Below are 22,547 nucleotides of genomic sequence, written 5' to 3'. Positions count from 1 at the left end.
GTGCTAATCGCCATATGATGTTTTGAAATGCCCGTATTGATATATCCATGCATTTAACGTTCTGCATTCAATTTCATAAAGCGATCTCATCTTATTTCTGCGCAATTAAGCCTCGAACACAGTGGGGTATCTTCTCGTAGGAGGAGAAATGACATCGTAGTAAGCCAAGAAAAGAGCCTTGGAGAATGTCGTGCACCGATTTTTCAGCGAACAGCAGAATAGTGCTATCTCGGGGGTCACAATAATCCAGATGCACCCGCAGAACTCAGTCACGGTTTTCCTTAGGTTGTACAGCACCACATGGTTTCCTACCAAAGTTCCTAGAGGGAACTCTGACGGTGACATCATTCCCATACAACGAGAACGGTCAGTAGCTCTTGGATATTTATAATATCCTTGCCTGTAGCTTCGAACGTTCTCCCTGTATTATTGTTTAGAGTTTGAATTTTTGAATTTCAAAGCAGTCATATTCCTAAACTCGGCAATTAAACATAAACATTGCAAATACATTCTTTCATTTATGACGCGGTATTTTGTTCAAAATAATTAATTAGTTATATCGCAGAGCTGTGTGAATCCAGAAGAACAATGTTTGGACAAATCCATCTAGTGCGGCCATCATTCCCGTGCTGGATAAACCGTCACACTTGCAGCTCCTGCAGGCGACATCGCCAGAGTTCCCTCAAGTGATGCTTGTGCGAACTTCTGTGAACAGCACGCAGCCTCCGAGATCCGTCGGCGGCGCGGGCCAGATCTTGGAAGTTCATGGACAGTGCTATTACTTTCCGAGCTTACCATGACGAGCAAGCCACAGCACCAAAGCTATATATACAATTTTTCCCTTCTTTTGGAGCGAAGCTATTGTTTCGTTTCACTCCGACGGAGCCGTTGCTCTGGGGTTGCGCTATGCCGACGCCACCTAGACTACAAAAGCAAGATGCCCTTCAGTTATTAAGGCGGGAAGCTGGGATACAAGGGTTGAAGCAGTCTGACATGTTTACTGAGCTAGCAATCCCACACGAAACATGACAAGAAGGGCTGCGAACATCAACTGGTTTCGTGCGGTACTCGACAACAGTAAAAGCACGAATACCAGGTTGTCTCACACAGTAATCATGATAATAATAATAAATCTCCGCTCATCGTGTGCACGTGGGCCGTGCTACCTTCGACTATGAGATATTATTCTGAAGAAGAGACAGACAGAGAGCGATAGGGGAAGCCTTAAGTTTGCAGTTCCACGCCCATTTAGAACAAAGGTTAAACTTTTAATCTTCAGTTTACAGTATGATAATTGCTAATTACACGTGTACTTTCTGAAACTTTTGCTCACTTTGCGAGCTCAAGCCATTGGCGAACCACCGACTAACACGCGAGTGCGCATGAGTTTCTCAGAGCACACATAGTAATCATTGGTGACTTTAATTTGAGAAACAGCTGATCTCTTTTCCTGGTGGTATGAGAACAGATCTGAGAATAGGGCCTTCTATCGGGATTTTAAGGGAAAATTGCAAATTGAGATATAGGGCGTTTTCTATCACTCTCGCGAAAGAAACAATATCTTATAGCTTCCACGGTCCACAGGCGCGACGAGTGAACATTTTTTTTTCGATTATCCTCTCAGCACAGCCTCTTTCTTTGTAAGCAAGTCACATGCCAGATACTTCAAAGGTGCCCAATCTCACACACTGCACACTCTGAAGATGCGCGCAGTTGCATCTCACACTGCGCGCACGCACGCACACTCATGCACGGATTTGCACGGGCACACACCCTGCAGTTGCAAGCAGCTTCATCTTGCAGGGCATCACAAACACGCGTATCTGCATCTACACGCACGGTGCAGTTGCGTGCAGTTGCATCGCCCGCTACCGCCTTCCCGCACATGCAGGTATAGTTGGCGAAATTATAGTTGGCGAAACTATATAGTTGACGAAACTATAGTTATAGTTATAGTTGGCGAAACCATTGGTGAAACCATAGTTGGTGAAACTCCGTTTCGTCAACTATACCTGTATAAACGCCATTGACCACGCCGTTGAAGATCTCTCGCTTCAACGGCGTGGTCACTAGCGCCCGTTACGAGCAATAAACTCACCACTGTGGTGGCTGTTATAGTACCGCCACCGCCGCCGCCTTTCCCGTACCTCCAAGTGGTATCGTCATGCTTCTTATGGCCATCCTCTTCATCTGCGCCAGGGCAGGAGGTACGAGTCAGTCGCAAGAACGCGAGAGAAAGTGCGGCGCCATACGACGCTGGATCATCGCATGAGTCTCGGAGCCTAGTGCATTGGCAAATATGCCGTCTACTCGAAAGCGTTTTGATTGATTACAAGGCAAGCAAAGCCTTGGAGATCGGTTTCCACTCGGAGGGAGCCGCTCCAGGTCGTCGCCATTTGGAGGGCACCTGCATTAGATTGACGGGAATATGGCACCAGCGTATGTGCGAGTTTCCTATAACGATCGATTTGCCGCATTGCGAAAGCCGGGTGATCCTTTGTGCTAGGCTTTGTGGCGAGCATGGCATGGTCTAAAGGATGATCACAGTTGTACTGGCAAAGCCTTCTTGCAATGGTATATTCCAAAAGAACGTTTCATTCACCCGCACTACACCTTGCAGTAAGGTTTAATTACAACGTGAATAAACAATTAAGGGAAGAAAACAATAAGGGACGACTTAAATTGCCGCACAGCGAGTTCGTGGGTCTTAGTCATCGGCCCACAAGCTGTAGCAGACCACCGATACTTTTTGCATTTTATATCCAGCACGAGTCCTTATGATCGAACAATTTTTGTACCTAAAAGTAAAAAAAAAATGCTCGCCATACTGGCCCTGCGCAACTGGATGTCCAGCAAAGCTGCTCAAATAATAATAATATTTGGGGTTTTACGTGCCAAACCACTTTCTGATTATGAGGCACGCTGTAGTGGAGGACTCCGGAAATTTTGACCACCTGAGGTTCTTTAACGTGCACCTAAATCTAAGCACACGGGTGTTTTCGCATTTCGCCCCCATCGAAATGCGGCCGCCGTGGCCGGGATTCGATCCCGCGACCTCGTGCTCAGCAGCCCAACACCATAGCCACTGAGCAACCACGGCGGGTAAGCTGCTCAAAACCACCACTACAGCTGCTGTGGGGCGGGGGGGGGGAAGGGGGTATGCAATTTTTTTTTGCTTTACAGTAATGGTAGTAATGGGAGTAATGGTAATTTTGGCAGCATGCCGGCGCTGGTCGCATTGCCGTTTCTTTTCCCTTTGCCGCTCCTCGTATTCACACGGTTCCTCCTCAGTCCTAACTATGCGTTGCCTACCTATAGCGGTGTTGCAAAAACAATGAAATCACTTGCTAGGCTGGTTCATTTATATATGAAAGGGTAGTGACGTCGCTCCTCACGTCGCAAGCTGCCGTCGGCGCGACAGCTTGCACAACAGTTGTCTTTACCGGGAAACGTATGCGGGGAGCGTTACGTGCTTCTACATAGAGTGCTACGTACTTTTAGCCTGTCCGCTATTCCGGTAAGCGGGGGCGGCTTGGGCAGATTGCCGGATTTGCGGGGGCGTAAGCGTGAGCGGCCAGAGCGGTGCAGCCACCTGGTGGCGTAGAGTTCAACCAAACAAACACCGCTAAAACTGCAGTAACCCACTGTAACCTGCTACGCTGCTTGTGCAAATTTTTGGCAGCGGCGTAATTGTGAACATGATTACGCCGCTGTCGAAAATTTACACCAGCAGCTAAGCAGAATATAGAAATTAGCTTTGTATTTGTGTGATTGAGTTTTGCGCCACCAGCTGGCGCCACCAATCTGGCCGCTCACGTTTAGGCCCCGCCCGAGGAATTGTGACCAACTGAAGTGTAACAGCTTCGTTGCAAAAGTGAATTTCAACACGATAACGTTAAAAGGGCCCTGAACCACTTTTTGTCGAAGTGGTGAAAGACATTTGAAGCGAAGATATGCTATTTCAGAACCACTTTGCCGCAAAAAGTACTTCAATGCGTTCAGTAGAAGCGTAATTATCGGCAATCAAACACGGCCTCAGCTGTGCTCCCCTTTCTCCTCCAATGCCTTGCACTGCGAAGGCTATGGCGGAGACGCCACCGTGGCACGCAGTTCAAATTTCTGATTTGGTGCCTATGCCGCGCTAAGTGTAAGCCAACGCGGCTGTACTCAGAGAGCCGCAGTGAGCTTAGCCACTTAGTGTTCCTATAGCATATACAGGAACACTATAGCCACTGGACTCACGGCGGCACCTCGCGGCGGCCGCGCTGCAACCGAGCGCAGCAACCAATAGCAGCCGCGTATTGGAGTGTACTTTATGACGAAATAAAGCACACAGAAAAGAGTGAGGACCATGGGGTTTTTTAAACGAAAGCGTTTGAGAGAAAGGTGACTTCGCGCTCCGCTTGCGAGCTCCACGGACCGCCTACAACAGCAGAACTTGGCTGAGATGTTCACAACAGCGTATGCTGCCGGCGGACTATGTTATTTCACCAATCCCGAGGGGTGGTTCAGGGCCCCTTTAAGAACCTCATGTCGCAGAAAATCCGGTGTGGACGTCGGTGGCGTCGTCCGTGAGGGAAAAATCATCCATATGTATTGAGCTATATGTATACGCTACGTCTTGCTATATGCCACGTGATATACGCGGGTCATATTGCTACACTATTCTATCACTAAAGTTGCTCATATCTTGTCTTAGATATATGACGAAGTTATCCCTCGCAATCTTGAGAATGACTGTGCACATATAAATGTCATGAAACAGAACCCAGGCAGCGCATGCCTTTTATCTAAAATCTTCTCAGACCCAACTATTAAAAGTGCGAACCAACAGATACCTGAAAATGATTATTTTGGCGCGGCTGTGTACTACCCCTGGCATCGACCCACGCAAAAGACCGCGTTTGTACTAGAAATGTCGCCTTCGTGGATAGCATGAGCCGCCAGCGCTTCCCGGTAAACATTACGGTTACATAAGCTGCATTTGCCGGGAACCGCCAGTGATCTTTAAATGCTACCGCGTTCCACTCTTAAGGGAGGACATTAAGCCTCAAATTTTTATTCCTATTGATTTGAAGTTGAGGCCGAAAGAAATTTATTCAATACAGCTAAACTAGGGTCCATAAGAGTAGTATTTAAGACGAAGACCTAAAACATGTGTCCCCTATAGACCGTTTTTTCGTAGGCGCCGGCTTATTGTGAACGCAGTGGCGCCGCCTATGAGCAGCGCCATACTGGCTTGGGTCTTTGGCATGGCAGGTATACGCTCAGCGGTAGGTTCTGGCATTTGTTTTCGCGGTCGTGCGGTCTGTTTAGTATGACGTGCGTCTTCTACGTGGTAAAGGGTTCTGTGAGACGTGCTGAAGTGGTTTAAGGCGTCATGGCCGGCATTTTTGCTGGCGTTGAGGTGGACGGAACACGCAGCGTGATGTGTGCGAGCATATTTGAGCCTACAATCAGCCTCGGAGATCAATTGTGTATTTCCGAATGTTCCAATCACTAATGCGACTTAATGCAATATTATCCTCTATTTCTAAGCTGCGGTTTAGGAGCCATGAAACATACGCGACGATCGTAACAGCGTGGGTACCGTTCTGCTACGATAGGAGCTGTGCTGTTATACTTTGACAAGCGTTCAAACTGTCCGCAGCAGGTTACATTGCGTCACTACTTGGTGGTATGGATGAAGTTTCCACCCATGAATAAAATAGTTCTGGCTAGTAATAGCAGCATACCTTACAGTCTGAATTAAGCTTGTCCAGCAAAGCGACCGTTTACGAACTGCGCGATCGTCCTAATCAGTAGTAGGTGCTGGATTACAGATATATTTGTTCTATATAGCGCAGGTCCAAGCATACGGCATCAGCGGTCATATATTTATAAACGTTGTGCGGCGTTAGCCCGTTTTCGCTTGCTTTTTAGAGAAAGAGGATGATAACCGAATTTTCTTTTCGGTTGTGTTCGTTCAGTTCTCTACGACGCACTCACATGTATTAGGGAAATTTGGCGCTCATAGATAGCCATCGCATTCTTTTTATGCGAACCCTCTCATATATTATGGCTGTATACAGGCCAAAAAGGCAATGCCGAAGCACACAGCTTATATATGTATCGTGCTGGCTCACCAACCGCAGTGATCGCTGTGTTGAGCAGCGCCACAGGCCCCATGCAGCAAGGCTAGCGTAGACATATGATAATTTCAAGCATACTAGACTTGAAATGCGTGAGAACAACGTTAGTGTATCACAAATATTTGATAGCGCCTGCCACTCAGATGTTTCGTGGTTGCCTTAGGTTGGCCGTGCACGAGCATGCGCTCTTATGTTTTATGTTTTACTCCCTGCGCCAATGATCAGACAGTGAGCTGATTTACTATTTAATGCTGGTAATACAGAGACGCCGGTTTTCTTTGTTGAATTAAAATCGATATAAGCAAAATGCTAAACAACACATCCACGCAGGGCGACTACAATGCGCGTACACTGCGGCTGAATTCGGTTGTGTTCGTTCAGTTCTCTACGACGCGCCCCCAAGCCATATTTCTGCCTACAGTAGTTACCGATGCACCGAAAGGCTTCCCTGACGACCTTATACGAAAGAACATGGCGTAAATTTCACAAAGTAAAATCTAAAACATCTCGAAATTGTTCCGCAGCACGCGAGAGCAATACTTTCAAGCAGCGCCGCGCCGGGTCACCCAAGCCGTAGAGGAGGAAAACCTCTCCGCGAGCCCTATCCTCCTCGCCCGATGAAGCGGTCTACATATATTTATTTTTCTGTGAGGTCACCACATTAAAACAATATACGATACAGGGGTTTCCTTTTGACCTAGTAATGCTCGTTGGCCTTCACATGCAGTCTCATGCGCTCCAGAATGTCTGGATATTCCTGTAACCCAGATGCACGACCTGCGCGAATGCACTTCCGCGAAAGTATAAGCGCCAATCTGGAGGTGCAAAAAGAGCAAGAATGCCCTTCACAATGGTTGTCGGCGTTATATTAACCCTTCACAATACAGCCAATAGTTATGACAAGCACTCCAGTTGGTATATTTTGCATGTGCCTTTCACGTGCTTGTTCTCTGAACTGGTGTGTTGATAATGAGTGAACTTGCAATTAAGGCAATTAAGAAAAATAAGATGACAGTTGCCTTCCAGTTACAGCAACGGGCTTCTATGCTTGATAGCAGAGGTTGAACTTCACCATTAGACAAGAACCTACCTAGCTACCTCAAAGTACCAAGAATGAGGCAAATAATCATTCGCATTATAGACTCTGGATAGAAATGCCACTTTACGTGCCAAATGCATGAAAAAAGAAAGAGAAAAATTTTGTCTCACATGGCGTACAAACCGCGACGAAATCAGAAGCATGGAATCTACGCATCGCGACCAACGAAGGGTCATTACCAATGAAGAAGTTGGTGGCCACGAACACGCCCAACAGCAACGCAAGCACGGCCAACGCAGCGCAGCACGAGAGGAGCAGCACCAAGAAGCACTTCGTGTCCCTGAACAGGTGCACAAACAGAGAAACAGAGAAATGAAAATCCAAAACGATAAGCGTGCACTGTGCAGAGAAGCCCCTCAAAGGAGTTCTCATTGATTTAGCGTGGTGGCAATGAAAAGCGACAGTGTAATTCGGCGCCTTTTCATGGTTTGTCCTCTGTTTGCGGTTCAGCCAAAGTGAACTTAGCTCTAAATAATGATTGGGCTTGTTTCACTGGCTTTCGTACTACGTAGTTGAGGTTTTAGTAGTAGATTGGAGCTCCACAAGAAACCGATGCGCAGGCATTGCGTATAGGCCTCGACCCGCAGAGCGTCAAACTCTGGGCAAATTCGACAGAAATAACTGGAGGACGGGAGTCTTATAGAATGTCAATGTGAGTGAAGCTCGGTACCAAGTGCCAATCAAAGAACGTGACGGCCACGCGACCTGCGTCGGAGCCCCGAATGCGGCCGCATGGCCAGGGCGTCGGGCCGAACGCTGAGCCAGACGGCGCCGTTGGCAGAACCGGGGTACTACTCTTGACATTGTCGAATTCCGCCATGTTGTAGATGCCAGTAATGACGGCATTTTGAGCAAATCAGAGAGGCCCAGAGGGCTGCTGCGGCATCTGTGATTGACTCAAAACGCAGAGATTCACCACTCACTTTGCGTGGGTTAGTCGCAATTATACACTACCCTTGTGGTCGTTGTCGGTGATTGCAGTGTGGATGTGTCGGGACCGAAGAGGTAATGCTTTACGCGTTTCCTGTAAACCACTACCTTGAGATATCGCTTGAGATGCTACACCGATCCGGCCCAACCGACCACCCAGCGGCGTACATTATCAAAGAATGTGTTTCTAGTTGCGAGTATGCCCATCAGTGTATATCACAGCAACCCGAAAGCCATTGTAACGTTCGTTACCAAGTTACAATGAGTGCTACCAATAAAGTCCATACCAGAAGTTTTCTACCACTAAGATTACAGCTTCGCTGGTCATCTACCTTAGCAGGGCGGAATGGCCTCGGATTTTCTTTTTTAGTTCCCGCTTACCCGCTTATGTAGCAGTCGCACGTGTGACAGACTGCCTCGGCGGTTTGATTTACCAAAGTTGCTTGAAGCAATGTGTAAATACTGGAACTAGCCAGATTCCACCATTGTGCCGTTTCGGGCAAATCGGAGAGGGCGTTGTCACTTGTCAACCATGGCCGCCTAGATCGTAAGGGTGCTAATCTCGGACGCTACATATAAACCACAACCTCCAAAAGTGGGCGGTGTGCTCGCGCGCCACTCGATCTCGGAGGCCGTATAAACCACACAATTTACTACAAAAAATGCTATGGGGGAACACTAGAGCTGCGATCATTGAGCCACCGTGAGAATTACGGGCCTACATACAATACGTTGATCTGTCTATTCTTTGTGGTTGTGGCTTCAGAGGTTCTCGTGGCGCTATTTTTTAACAGTGGAGCTGTTCCAAGTCGAGCCTTGGCCGTCCGGCGTCCGCCGTCCCGTAAGGGGGCAGAGCACGCACCGGGGGAGAGGGGTATAGGAGCAGGTGTCTCGCCGGCGCGCGCCTTTTCGCACTATTCAATACGCTCGGCGCGAGCGGCAGCAGGACATGTCACGAGAACGGCAGCGCCGACGTCTCGCAAATCACGAGCTTCGAAAGCGAGATGCGCACGCAAAGCGCTACCGCCGAGGATCGAGAACGGGAAGTGCATGCCAAGCGCTGGTGGAGGCAAGCCAACCCCCGCTTTCGAGAGAAGGCAACCCAAGCCAAGCGCAAGCTGAGGCAAGTTAAGTCGCAACTTCGAGAGTAGGAGGCCGAGCAGAGACATCAACGCAGACAGATTCTTCCCCCGGAGAGTGGTGCCGATGGACGGCTCAAGAGATAATTCCTCGACCGTGAGTGCGGCCGCAGCTGCAAGGTGTGGGATACACTGTGGTTTGATCACAAGCTCACGCAACTGAAGGGCGTGCGCAATCTGGAACCGAAGTTCGAATCCAGCAAAATGACGACAACAAGGCAAAATACTCATGAAAATCTCGCTAAACACGACCGAAAACTTGTGAAAGACGACCACCAGATTCTCTGCTTTGACAGCTTTCATTGCGTGGAACAAGCTTTACTTCTTTTTTTTTTAAACTTTATCAGTTCAAGCTTCCCAGCGATGAGAGCGTTTGCGGAGACAAGCGAATGCATATGTATGCGAATGCATAAACATCGTGAGTTGTTGCGTTTGAAAGGCAATACATTTGGTATAAAATGAAAGGCTTTGCGAAGTTGTTAAGGCACTTGAAGCCAGGAGGACGAAGTTCAGGCAAACCCATGTACACTGCTCTTTAATTCCACGCTGGCTGAACCGCAGTACTTGCCATTCTGGCAGACATTTGCGGCAGAGTTCTATTCAGCAAATGTTTTCAGTGTACGTTAAGCTGGCAGCTAATTAGACATGAGATGGCGAAGTATACAATATGTCAAGAGATGGGTTATGATCGGTCTCTGCGCAGACTCGGTACTGAGCATTTTGAAAATGAATTGCGTAATTATCCATTAGTTGATGTTTTCTTGTATTCTGGTGAATTTTGTTAAAAGTATTTGTAATTGTATTTTTTTATTGCTCTGTACTCACTCCTGCTATGTCTCAGAAACCGAGACAGCAGTATTTGTAAATAAATAAATAAATAAATAAATTTAATAGTGTCCAGAATAGCGCCTATGCTGCCCCATTTCCCCTTTTTTATAGTTCCGCGTAGCCCAGTCACGTTAGATTTTGGCCATTCGGTATTACCGCGGCAAGAATGCTGCTAGCAGTGTATAATCTGGCAGAATAGTCCACCGCCTGTCACTTTGTGAATGACAACGGACGCAAATCGTTATCGCCAATTAATGCACATCCCTCAGTGGTATTGCAGCATACCTACACCTCTCTCTGTTTTGTAGGCTTTTTCATTTATATAACGGTTATTTCTAGATTGTCTTCTTGCAGAGAGTTCGAGTTGTGAAAAATTGAATATTACGCTGAATTACAACTCTATAACACACGCATTACTTATAACAGGAATAAATGGTAAAGCTGTTACTTTTACTTCGTGCAACGCTGTTGCGATATCACTCGACTGGGGAAATCTGAAATGCACTGAGAAAGTGAAAGTCTGCCACAGTTCATGTCTGGAAGAAGAAAAAAAGAAAGATAGTTATATGTTGGAATATGCGCGTGGGCATTCTACAATCATCGTTTCAACACCTCGTAATAAGCCCCCGTAATCCGAAGAAATCTAATTCTAAGTTCTTGAGTCCAATATTTCAATTCAAAACAAAAGCATTTGATCTGCACTGGAAATTTATGATATTAGCGCGTATGCTATTTATTCCACAACCGTTTGAAGTAATATCTTGCAGTGTATTGAATGGATGTTATTGGAATGCATACAGCTAATTTATAATTCCACGATGAAAAAAAAAGAAACCGCATGCATTGAATAAACAAACTTCATTATCTATTTTACAAATGGTTCGATGCAACTGAAATACAGCAACTACACTTACGACAAATGAATGCCTTATCAAGAAACGTAAACACTAAATACGGTTGTTGCGCTTGTAAAGGTAAACGTATTGCATTGGTGAAGGGTTCATTGACAGTTTGCGTAATTTGTCTGACATCTTGAGTGTTTTCTCTTACACCATCTTTGATTTCGTTCCACGTTGGTCCCATATCTTTGCAAGGGAACATTTTTTGGAAATATGTTAAGCTTACCTAACGGAAACAACGTAGAACAATATATACACTGCTGATACACTGCAGCAGAGACAAGAAGCTCCACCTTAGGAAGTGATGGCACACAGTGTCATTCATTTCACATATATTGGATGCAGTAAGCGGAATAATTTTTATGTTCACCTCAGTAAACGAAACATTTGTTACATTCACGTTTGACTTACATAGTGGAAACGATATGGAAGATACTGAGAGTGTACATCTGTTGTATTACTTTAACTTTTTTTTTCTAAACAAAAAAAGGTTTCACAGTATTGGACTGTGAAGGGGGTTGTGCTTACGTTTCCTCGTCTGTACGTGCGAACGAAATAAACGCACATATCATGGAGAACAAAAAATTGCTCGTATTTTTGCAAGCGTTGCTCATGGGAACGCACCGTAATAGCTTTAGCGCGACACGTGATACCCTACCGTGGTACGTTACCAACAGACTGTGCGCATGCGCGTCTCTCTGCCGTGGCAGTACAGCAGTGGCCACCGCAGGGTTAGCGTGATTGCGTTACAACATGGCGGCACCGAGACTGACCGCTTTTCTACTCGCCTTCCTTCGTGAGGTAAAGAAACAAACAGTAAAATCAACGATCGCTTAATCCCATCTTGCCCTGGGGACCAGTTGTTAGCGATGCTTTATCGTTGTTATTGAGATTAGCTGCTTGTTTTGATGCTGCTAGGCCTAAAGAAGCGGCACCACGACCTGGAAAGGTGCTTTGAGCTCCAAGGAGCAGATGGCGCCACAACATCAGCATTGGTGATGCGTTGACTACGCAGAACGCATATCAAGCTAAATCTTTCAGTGCATCTTTGCTTGTTTCATCGCTCTATCACGGTTGGCAATGACATGCGAATGCTAAAACGTTGATAATGCGACGCGTCTACCGCTGTTCTGCAGAGATGCGACGCATCCTAAGATGAGGACTTATAACGTATCACGTGTCACGGAAAGTGAAACAGCTCTTTAGTTATGAAACTCTTTAATAACGCCTAAAGTACACAAGAGTCACACGTGAAAGGTGATCGGAGGGCATGGAGGGAGTAGGGTTTAAAGTGTGGAAGGTGAAGTAGCAGAAGTGAAGACGTACAAGAGACAGTGTTTCAGGTAAACAGGAAAAATACCGAAACAAGGAAAAAGCACATGATCTTGTACCTTAGGTGACATAGTATTCGCAGCACTGTCAGCCGAAATTGAGCCAGAAGGAAGAACAAATTCGGCATACGCTTCATACTGCTTACGATTGGGAATGCGAAAGCATTATAGTCTCTTTGGGGGATTCCTTACTCTGCGCCTTCTGTGCTTGCGCAAGCTCACGCCTGGGTTTTGACTCCGCCTCGGAAGGCCAACGAAAACGCACCAAACGTCCCAACGCGCTCGCTTTCCCGCGAGGACAGCTCAACGGCGTTCAACTGGACACTAATGCTTTTTATAGACACATTTTATACATTCATGACGTCACGCCACCTGCCACCCATTGGCTACGGCGTCACGTGCCCAACAACCCATGCAAATATTGAAATCATGGCCGCACGTTTAGTCAGCCAGACGGCTGCGACGTGACGTGCGCAATGACGCGGGCGCTGGGCTCCCATTCAGCCAATCAGAACCGTGCAGCCGACTTGGCGTCCGGGAAGCATGCTCACCTCGCAGCTAGGAGGTCTGGGTTCGATTCCCACCGCGACCGACACTTGCCTAAAATTATTTTCAAAGGTAATAATTCATCTTGTTTACAAGAACCTCCCTAAGAAATTTTGCGTCAATCGGAGTAACTTTTGACGGGATTTTACTCTATGCCATCGGCCACTTTTTGTGCCATAATTCGGTCACGCCGCCAACTAAAGCTCCTAATCTTCTCGTAAGAGGGCCAATAACGGTTTCGCATTAAAATTTGCGTGTTTTAGGATGTCCGAATATCAAGGGTATCCAATAATATCAAGGCTAAATGTATTGCTGTTCTGCGACACATCCCTTGAGCCGTGAAACCATACGTTGATGGTAATGATCAGTTGGTGACAAATAGCCACTTAGCCTGCTTGAGTTAACCATGTGCACGCACCAGCTACGCCAGCTACGCGCATCATGCAGCTGATATATGCAACGGCTAGGTGTCGCGACACCTGGTGGAATATAATGGAACTGCTATCCAAGATCTGTATGTATCGACGCTACTGATATCAGTAGACAGCGGGCTTCACGAGCCGATAATTCAAGAATAGGACAATTCTGAGTAAACAGAAGCTTGTGACAAAAACGAGTCAAATTTGAAGGCATGTTCAGTCGTTTTCATCGCTCCAGCGAGTCTCTGTACAAGAAACATAATATAGCGCCAATTTATTCGAACTATATTTAGATTGTCAAACGATATTTCCGTGTTCTGGGTGAGAAACACGAAAACTCAAGTCTCTTTCAGAGGGTGTTCGAGCAACGGTTCCCGTTGATATATACTTACCATCTTCCCCAGTTACTATAAAATAGACAACAGTATCAATCAGACGTTTGTGCCGTATGAGACGATGTAAATGCTGTTTTTTCCGCTTTCAGTGGCGGAGAAGATAATGCCCTATTCGAAACCTGAGTACGCAGAAATCTTAGCTGCACGATAATATAAGATAAGCATCTCTATAGAATGGCATTATGTAATAACAATCTGCAAACGTAGGAAAAGTACCGGCTCAGTGTCACCACCTATCTTAATTGAAGGACGCACAGGACATGTTTTACTCGTCTGACCTTCTTTAAATACGTCATAGAACCCCTAACAAATTCTGGCCTTTACTGTCCACTCAAACACGCACCAACACCATAGATCTTGTTAACGCTGACGGTGAGCCAATTAAAATTGAATTGTGTGCTACTGTTCTTAATAATTATTTTTCATCAGTGTTCTCTAGCTTCAGAAGCTTTTCCGTTGAAACCGCCCCCAACTCCCATTTGAACGAATTGCCTCAAATAACTATTACCGTTCAGGGTATACATAGTATACATAGCATAGCAGGGCCTACATTAATGAACTATCTTCGTCTGCTGAGTGTGACTAAATTGACAGCAAGGTTCTTAATAATACTATTTCACCACCAGCCAAAATCTTATTAGTTACGGAATCTTTAAAGCCAGGTGACGTCCCTGACGACTGGAGAAAAGCGGAAGTAATTCCTTTTTTCAATGAGAGCAGCATTCCGGGCAAGTTGGTAATCCAGTACTCAAAAGATATTGCGCAACAAAATAAAAAAAATTTCGAAACAGGTGACCGTACTAACGTTAGTAACCGCCCGATTTCCATGACAAGCATTTCGTCCAAATTACTGGAACACATAAAATTGTCCAGTTTAATGACTGACCCAGAATCACTTTCTTTTAGCTTAACCAGCACGGCTTTAGAAAGTGTTTATCGTGCGAAAGTCAACTCGCGGAGTTCACTGATGACTTTTTACATTACATGGACCTTTACATACAAGTAGACGCCGTATTTTTAGACTCCTCGAAGGCATTTGATTGTGTAGTTCATTCTCTTTTGCTTAGTAAACTTTCAAACTTTGGCTTACCATGGTACCTATACTCATGGATGGGGTACTTTCTCAATGGACGCAAGGAATTCACTTCAGCTAATAACAGTCGCTCGCCACTAACGGACGTCACTTCAGGTGTTAATTAGTACGCCAGGGCGCTGGATTATCCCTTTTGTTATTTTTGATATATGTTAACTACCTACCGGTTAACATTACTACAATATTACGGCTATTTGCTGATGACTGTGTCATTTACAACCCAATTAACTCGCATGAAGACTCCTTGCAACTACAACTTGACTTACATATCGTTGACGACTCATGTAACAAATGGCATATGCCACCATATCCCTCAAAGTGAAAATCAATGTCATTTACTCGCAAGCACAGCCTCATTACCAACTCCTTCCTACACGGTGAATAATGTCCCTATTTAGCCACATCAGTATACAAATACCTCGGAATACATATGACACCATCGCTATCATGGGAAAGCCACATAGAAAATATTTGTTTCACTACACGAACGCTGGGCTATTTACGTAGTAATAGCACTGCATCACCTATGCCAATGAGCTTATGAACAATAACGCACCCATATGCACACTGTTTCATAGGTAATAACGTGGGGTTTTCATAGTGCAGCATTTATACACGCCAATTTGCTAGTACTTGTGCGCTAGTACTATTAATAAAGTCACAGTTTCGCCCGAAGAGTGAAGCATTGATTGCGATACCAAATTATTCGCCAGCTGGACGCAGTAGGGTTATTAGATTTATCAGCTGTATAAAATGCTGTAGAGATGCCCTTACTAACTAAATTAAGAAGCACGGTGTCAGGCGCGCACAAGTCAAGCATGAATACATCTCACTCGATGACCGCTCGCTGTAAGAACGCTGCAAGAGCGGCAGCAGCGGCGAGCGTGCCGCCGGTTGCTTCAACGCAAACTATAGGCGTGTGAGAACACAGAACACACGAAGCCATCAGCTGTCTCAGGTTGCCTAGCCTTCGAACCCAGCGCATATTGCCTGCAAGATAAGGCGCGCGCGTCGGTGCCAAGCCGCATGCACCGTGCGCAGCCGCGGCCGCTGTAGAAGCGAAGACTCGCGCTCTCCATGCTCGCACCCCACCCCCTCCTAGCCCACGCAAATCTCCCTGCACCCGCCTTTGCGCGCGCGAGAAGACGCCGCCGTACCAAGCCACCACCTTTCTCGACTCACTCTCGCATGCTTTCCCTCACACCTAAGACGGCGCGGCGGCCGCGATCTTATAGCCCTTGGACTCTGTACGGAAAATCACGAAGTTCTCCTGCGAGTGTCTATATAGTTGCTATCGCAATAAATAGTTATGCATCGTAGAACGTTGAAGTGCCTCCCACGAATCCTATTCGTGGACACTTGACATGCAGCTTAAAACTTTCCGTCCCGCATGTTCTTTGCAGTATGATCGGATGCTGTTCACTAGGAAGCTTGGCAGTGCCAAGCGAACAAAGTGCGTCAGTGTCAGTAAATCTATTGCTCTTGACGCTTCGAGGAAATCGTTTTGATGGTGGGAAAAATTAAAACTTTTCGATTTTCTAGCTTAAGTGTACGGGCAGCCCACAATGTGCAAAGAAACCTGTACCTCGGTTTCCGGCTATCTGGTTGGGTGCACAAAAAATCTGCACATATTTCTTGCACCGGTAACAGGAATGCTTACTGACGCAGCAGAAATACATGCAGGAAACACCACCTTTCGTAAAGGTATCGCAGGTGACTACGAGTATAGCAGCGGCGTGCGGCATACAACGCGTCGCGGATCACCGACAATGACGTGTGACCGGGCAATAAACGTACACTCCACTGACCACCGCCAGCGGCAACAGACCTCAGACTCAGCGGCTGAATGCGCTTCCTTCTGTTTGTCATTTTCTCTTTGCGTTTTACAATTATCAATGTCTGTTGTGCTGGAGAAACGGCTGTGACACAAAGAGGCGTTCTCAATCGCCCCAACTGAGATAGTCTGAAAATGGCGGACAACACTGAATAATAATATATGGGGTTTTACGTGCCAAAACCACTTTCTGATTATGAGGCACGCCGTAGTGGGGGACTCCGGAAATTTTGACCACCTGGGGTTCTTTAACGTGCACCTAAATCTAAGTACACGGGTGTTTTCGCATTTCGCCCCCATCGAAATGCGGCCGCCGTGGCCGGGATTCGATCCCGCGACCTCGTGCTCAGCAGCCCAACACCATAGCCACTGAGCAACCACGGCGGGTGGACAACACTGACTATGAGGAGGAGGCGGAGGTGGAGAAGGTGGAAGATGTCGCTACCTAACAAGGAAAACAGAAATTTGCAAGGTATTTGGTAAGTGCCTAAATGTATGCACGCCCAGGGAAGCATTAATCAATTCCGGTAGTACAGGTACTTCGAAGATTGTACGCTGCCCGACAGAAATAGTGGGAAAAGTAGTAACACATACTTCGCAGACAGACTCAATCTGCAATGGACTGGTCTACAACGAAAAAATTGGCATAACGACGCGTTCCTCATGTCCCCGGTCAAATTCCTACCGTTCAAATGTATGCCTCCACATTAAAGAATACAACAGATTTGCTTGCACAAAGAAGAAATTAGGCTCCCCTCTATGACTGAGTTGTTGCTTTAGAAGAAACGCACTGAAAAGAACTATGTCCCGCGGTGAGCACTGCCAAACACTCTGACAAGCGGTGCTAGCTTTCCGCCATGTCATAAAACTGGCTGTAGCCCAATATTCCGTCGGATAAATCTTATAGGACTATATTAGCGGTAGTTAGGTTATATTACCATATGTTAGGTTAGTTTAGGTAACAGCTTAGACGGTTCACTTGCGCGCTATCTGTATCTATACGGCGCGCTATCTGTATGGAAGTGATCTGCACGGAGTGTGCATGCAAGTGAGGTTAGCCGCAGCTGAACCGGCAGACCTCCGCATGCCTAATGCCGAATGTGTCAGTTCTGCTCCCATCGGCGGCAAATCGACTTTTCGTCCACTCTCGTTTTTCTCCTTTTTCTATTATTTCTGCGTTGAATTAAACACCGTTGTTTCATTTCTTCCTGTGCTTTCGATGGCTTTTTATAGTATTGGTTAAAAAATAACTCGGCCTTTCGGTTTTCCCTTCTCAATTCCTCTATAGACCTCTTCCTTATTGGCGATAACCCTGTTCACACATTGGGTTTCCGCCACCATAGAGAAGGGCAAACGTACGGCTGGGAGCCGGACGCGCGTAGGAAGTTTGTGAGCCGCGCAAAGTAAGGTACAGGTCCCATCAAGTTTGCTGTGATGTTCCGTCCTACACGTAGCGTGTTCCCATGCATCAAATGGCACTGCGAACGCAGGTTGGCTTTGTTGCATGCTAAGTGGCCAAGAATACATATTTCGGCATGTTCCCGTGCTTGCACCACAGAGATGTTGCCACAACGCGAAAGCGGCGACGGCGGAGACGACTCGACTGCAGCAGCTACGAACTTGGTGCCGTATTAACGTCCTTCCCGACTCCATCAGAGCTAACTACACGTAAATAAATTGCGTGGAATGCCATGATATATCATACACTGGTGCAGCATTGAGTGCTGTTTATCCAGCAAGGACAAATTGCCTTCGCAAGAGCTGGGGCATTCTGCTACACGATGGGGCCAACTTGTTGCAGCCACCGTTGGCCGACACATCCTCGGCCAAGGAAACGTGGCCGCTGTCGCCTACACGGCCTCAGGCGAGTGCCGTGTAGCTCGCGGCGGCGGCGTAGGACATGAGTGCGAAAAACATGACTGGCCATGTGTTCGATGAACACATTCTGTTCAGCTGCACTTTAACTGTTACGATTAGTGTTAAATACGGACGAGCGGACGGCACGGCAAGCAGCAGAGCCCCAGTGCGGCCAACAAACTTCCCACCTTCCTCCTCTGCTCGCCCGCACGTCTACCTTTCACGATGGCCACGGTAAGCCAATGTGTGCGCGGGGTTAGGCACCACTATGCAAGAGATGTCAGGAAGGTCTTCGCTGTAAAATCAATTTGCAAGATGTGTCGCTGTTAACTCGTCCTCAATGAGAGCCAACCAAGCCGAATCTGCGGCTTCCGTCAACCAAAGCAATAATCGGCGTTGCGGTGGTTGATACGCGGCAGTATTTCTCATTCAAGGAATTTGCCTTGGGCTACTTAATGGAGACGCTGGAATTCCCTAGAAGTAAGAGAAAAAAAAGAAAGAAAGGCCTTGTAAGAAAAAAAGACTGGTAGGTTGAGAAGACCAAGGATTCAAGAATCGCAACGCATGAGCCTTGGTGGTATCGACCGCATTTAAAGAGAAGTCGCCAAAGCACGCTTGCAAATGCTGATGACTGAAGTATCAGAAATTTTATCAGAAATCAGTAAGCTGGAGGAGCGGCTCCTTAGGAGCTGCATTTTTTTGGCACCACGCACTGCAGTGTCTTCGGTGCGAAGTCTTTTCGCATCGTTTTCACGAGAAGGATCTGAACTGTCCTCCCGTCGTCGACGGCAAGCTGCGGCTTGCGCTGCAGCTTGTCTTGCTCTTTGCATAGCGATCTGCTGATACCGATGTTGCCTGGTTGCAGACGCGCGCATAGATCTACGATCCGCCTCTTCAGCAGCGGTTCGTACCTTGCGCCATTACGTAAGTATACCGAAGAGTAATCAGAGGTATGCAGACTACGTGGCATAACATATCCCTTGACCTGTGACACCGTACGCTGCTGTTGATGATGATGATAATGATGTTATTGGCATCCTCTTTGAAACGGGTTGGTGACAAATAGCCACCTAGCCTGCTTGAGTTAACGCCCGGCTACGCACGGCATGCAACTGCTATATGCAACTGCTACATGTCAGGACAAGTGGTGGAATATAACGGAACTGGAATGCAAAGTTTGTACGTATAGACTCTACGCGGCGCACATGTCACATCGCGTGTCAAATGACACGATACAATGGTAATGGTGATGATGATGATTTAAGGGAATCACCTGAGAAACTGGATGGTGAAAAACATTCACCAAGCTGGCTTGATTTATTCAGGTACACCATTCGTGTATATTATTACATCAATATTTATACCTATCCATAATCTTTTTCTTCCTCAAGACTTACTTATCTACATTGAACCGTTACCTATTCAACTGCTACTTGAGGTACCTCCTCGTGTAATAATATGCAACTGCAATAACAGCGATAATAGGCGCTACGCGGCGCGCATCTCACATCGCAAGACAAGCGGCATGTTACGATGATGATGATTTATTGGCACCCCATTTGTAACGCGACGGTGACAGTCACCTCGCCAGGTTGATTTAATCAGATACATGACACATTATTCTAGCGTTCTTGTATGCATCTCCTTAAACTTCTTTTTCTTCCCCAAAACTTTTTAACTGCCTTATGCCAGTACTTGCGCATCTGCTACCTCGCATTCTGCCTGGCGTTATAATATGCAGCTGCAATGTAAAATGTGCACGCATCGACGCCACGTGGCATGCACTCGACCTCGCGTCTCTCCTCGCGGGCTAGGACGTCTTTATAGGGCATTTTTCCGCAGTATTTTATCAAGCGCTGGCGGGGCTGAGTGGTAGAGCTGCTCCCTCCCACGCAGCGGGACCGGGTCCAACCCCGGCGGGAACCGGATATGTTATTAGAGACTTTTAGCGTGTCCGGTATTCGGGCAAGCGCGGGTGGTTTCCCGGTTTAGCGGGAGCGCAAACGTGAGCGGCCAGATGGGTGGCGCCAGCTGGTGGCACAAAGCTCAACCACACAAACACAGAGCTAATTACTATATTCTGCTTAGCTGCTGGCATAAATTTCGACAGTGGCGTAATCGTGTTCACAATTACGCCGCTGCCAAAAATTTGCACGAGTAGCGAAGCAGGATATGGTGAGTTACTGCAGTTTTAGCTCTGCGTTTGTCTGGTTGAGCTCTGCAACACCAGGCGGCTTCACCGCTCCGGCCGCTCCCGTTCCATCCGGTAATCCGCCCAAACCGCTCCCGTTTACCGGAATAGCGTACAAGCTAAAAGTCTCTATTGTTCTCATTACCGGATACCGGACACCATCGTCAGCTGAAACATCTATTGGAATGAGCCCATAGCAGCGTACGCTATAAAACAGCCATTGCTGAATTGTGCTACGGAGACGGGCACCAGTACTGTCTAGCACAGTTTAGTCGTCTATGTGTTTGACGGTTGTGATTTTAAGGGTTTGTGTACAGAAAGTTCCATATAACAACCTGCTTACGCATTAGCTGCCCGAAGCGATTACATAAGGGTGTCTATGTACTTGTTCTTCAGGAACATTCGAGCATAATAAAATAGTAATAACAACAAAGGAAATACGCAGAAATTGACAAACGTAGTTTGTTGATTGTTAAGTAGTTCTAGCGCTGGTGTTCCATAGATTCTTGAAAATGATTGCGCAACACAAACGCAAGAGAGGAGATCATTATTTCATTAAAATTATAATAAACCTAAAATGAAGGACATATACAAACGGTATATGCAAGATTCAAGGCACAATGGGCCTTCGAACAGGTAGCTCTGTGAAACGTACTTTACGTACTCTTTTCGCATAAGTTGCATAATTATAAATTCGTCATGATCATTTCAGGAAATTGTTGCTACCTTCACAGTCTTTGGTCTTCGCAAAATGACTTAAACATTGCAATAAGAAAAAAGGTATTGTAAAGGGCACCAAGTTGCCAATTATCGGCGGAAACTTACTCGACATGTCCCTTCCAGCTGACTCTGAAAGGAAAAGCATACCGGGACGTGAGAAGGCTATCGCTATAACTAAGTCGCGCGTATCAATGTTTCGCAGCCACTGCACAGTTATAGTTTCAGGTTAGCGGCACATTGTAGAGCTGCCGATGCAGCATTGTCCTAACGCCCTCCTCGTTGATATGAAAGGAGTAATGACACATGTATTGCTTCTTAATTTTTTGTTTAAGTGGTGATGCTGGACCCGGAACACCCAGAGAAAGTACTGGCTGGCTTCAGAGCACGCTAGATAATTCACTGCAATAGCTATCCGCCAACCAGCTTCGATTTCGTTTTGCCGGAGGTGCACGTGATCGTGACGTCGTGCGCGCGTTGGGAGTAGGATATCGGGGACGTTTCGGCACTCGATCCTGCGCTCTCGGTGGTTTGTCGAAGGCTCAATGAGTGCATAGCGGGTATTTTCTTTTTCAAAACTGTCGCCCAAAACACGCGCGGCTTGGGCCAGCGAACTCAACCCGGACGAGATGGTCATTTCAAAAATCACGCGACGTTAGTGCGGAGTGGCCAGTAAAAGCGGGTGCGAGAGAGAAAATGTGGGGGCTTTTGCTTCTTGAATATCCGACTTTGCATAGGTGCTACGGTGGAGTAGTTTCCTTGCGCCTTTTGTATGCGTTTGTCCGTAGGCGTGACGGCATTGCGGAGTGAGGTCGCGCACTGGCCATGTCCAAGCGCGAGTTTACGCTCCAACGCTGGTTGCCGGCGCCGTGAACCAGGAGACGCAGTGGTCACTGACGCCCCATTTGGTGATCGCTGTGTCTATAGGTACGTCAGACGTACTCGAAGCCCAGAAGCTAAAGGTATGCCGGACAGAGCGAAGATAGTGTTCCAGGATAGCTGACCATGTTTCTACTACGGCCCCTACTGTTACACTCGGAAAATCAGTGGTGGCCTTTTGAAGGTAGTGCGCCGTAAGGCGCGAGAAAGCTTGTCCGACGCACCTTTAGAACCTTTAGCTTCTGGGATTCGCGTACGT

General features: G+C 46.9%; 1 protein-coding gene across 1 annotated transcript in view; it reads right to left on the bottom strand.

Moving 5' to 3' along the window:
• Nucleotides 1–22,547, bottom strand: part of LOC139049671 (uncharacterized) — a 71,722-nt gene that overhangs the window by 47,041 nt on the left and 2,134 nt on the right. Inside the window, exons 2-6 of the mRNA XM_070525361.1 lie at nt 21,518–21,541; nt 18,958–18,975; nt 13,715–13,729; nt 7,410–7,510; nt 2,099–2,190 (exon numbers count right to left, since the gene is read on the bottom strand). The gene's annotated coding sequence lies outside the window, so the exon portion shown is untranslated. The remainder of the gene's footprint in view (nt 1–2,098; nt 2,191–7,409; nt 7,511–13,714; nt 13,730–18,957; nt 18,976–21,517; nt 21,542–22,547) is intronic.

Source organism: Dermacentor albipictus, chromosome 9, assembly GCF_038994185.2.
Source record: "Dermacentor albipictus isolate Rhodes 1998 colony chromosome 9, USDA_Dalb.pri_finalv2, whole genome shotgun sequence".
In the NCBI taxonomy this organism is placed as follows: domain Eukaryota; kingdom Metazoa; phylum Arthropoda; class Arachnida; order Ixodida; family Ixodidae; genus Dermacentor; species Dermacentor albipictus.
Note: the sequence above shows the minus strand (reverse complement) of the source record. Positions and strands in the feature narration are given on the sequence as shown.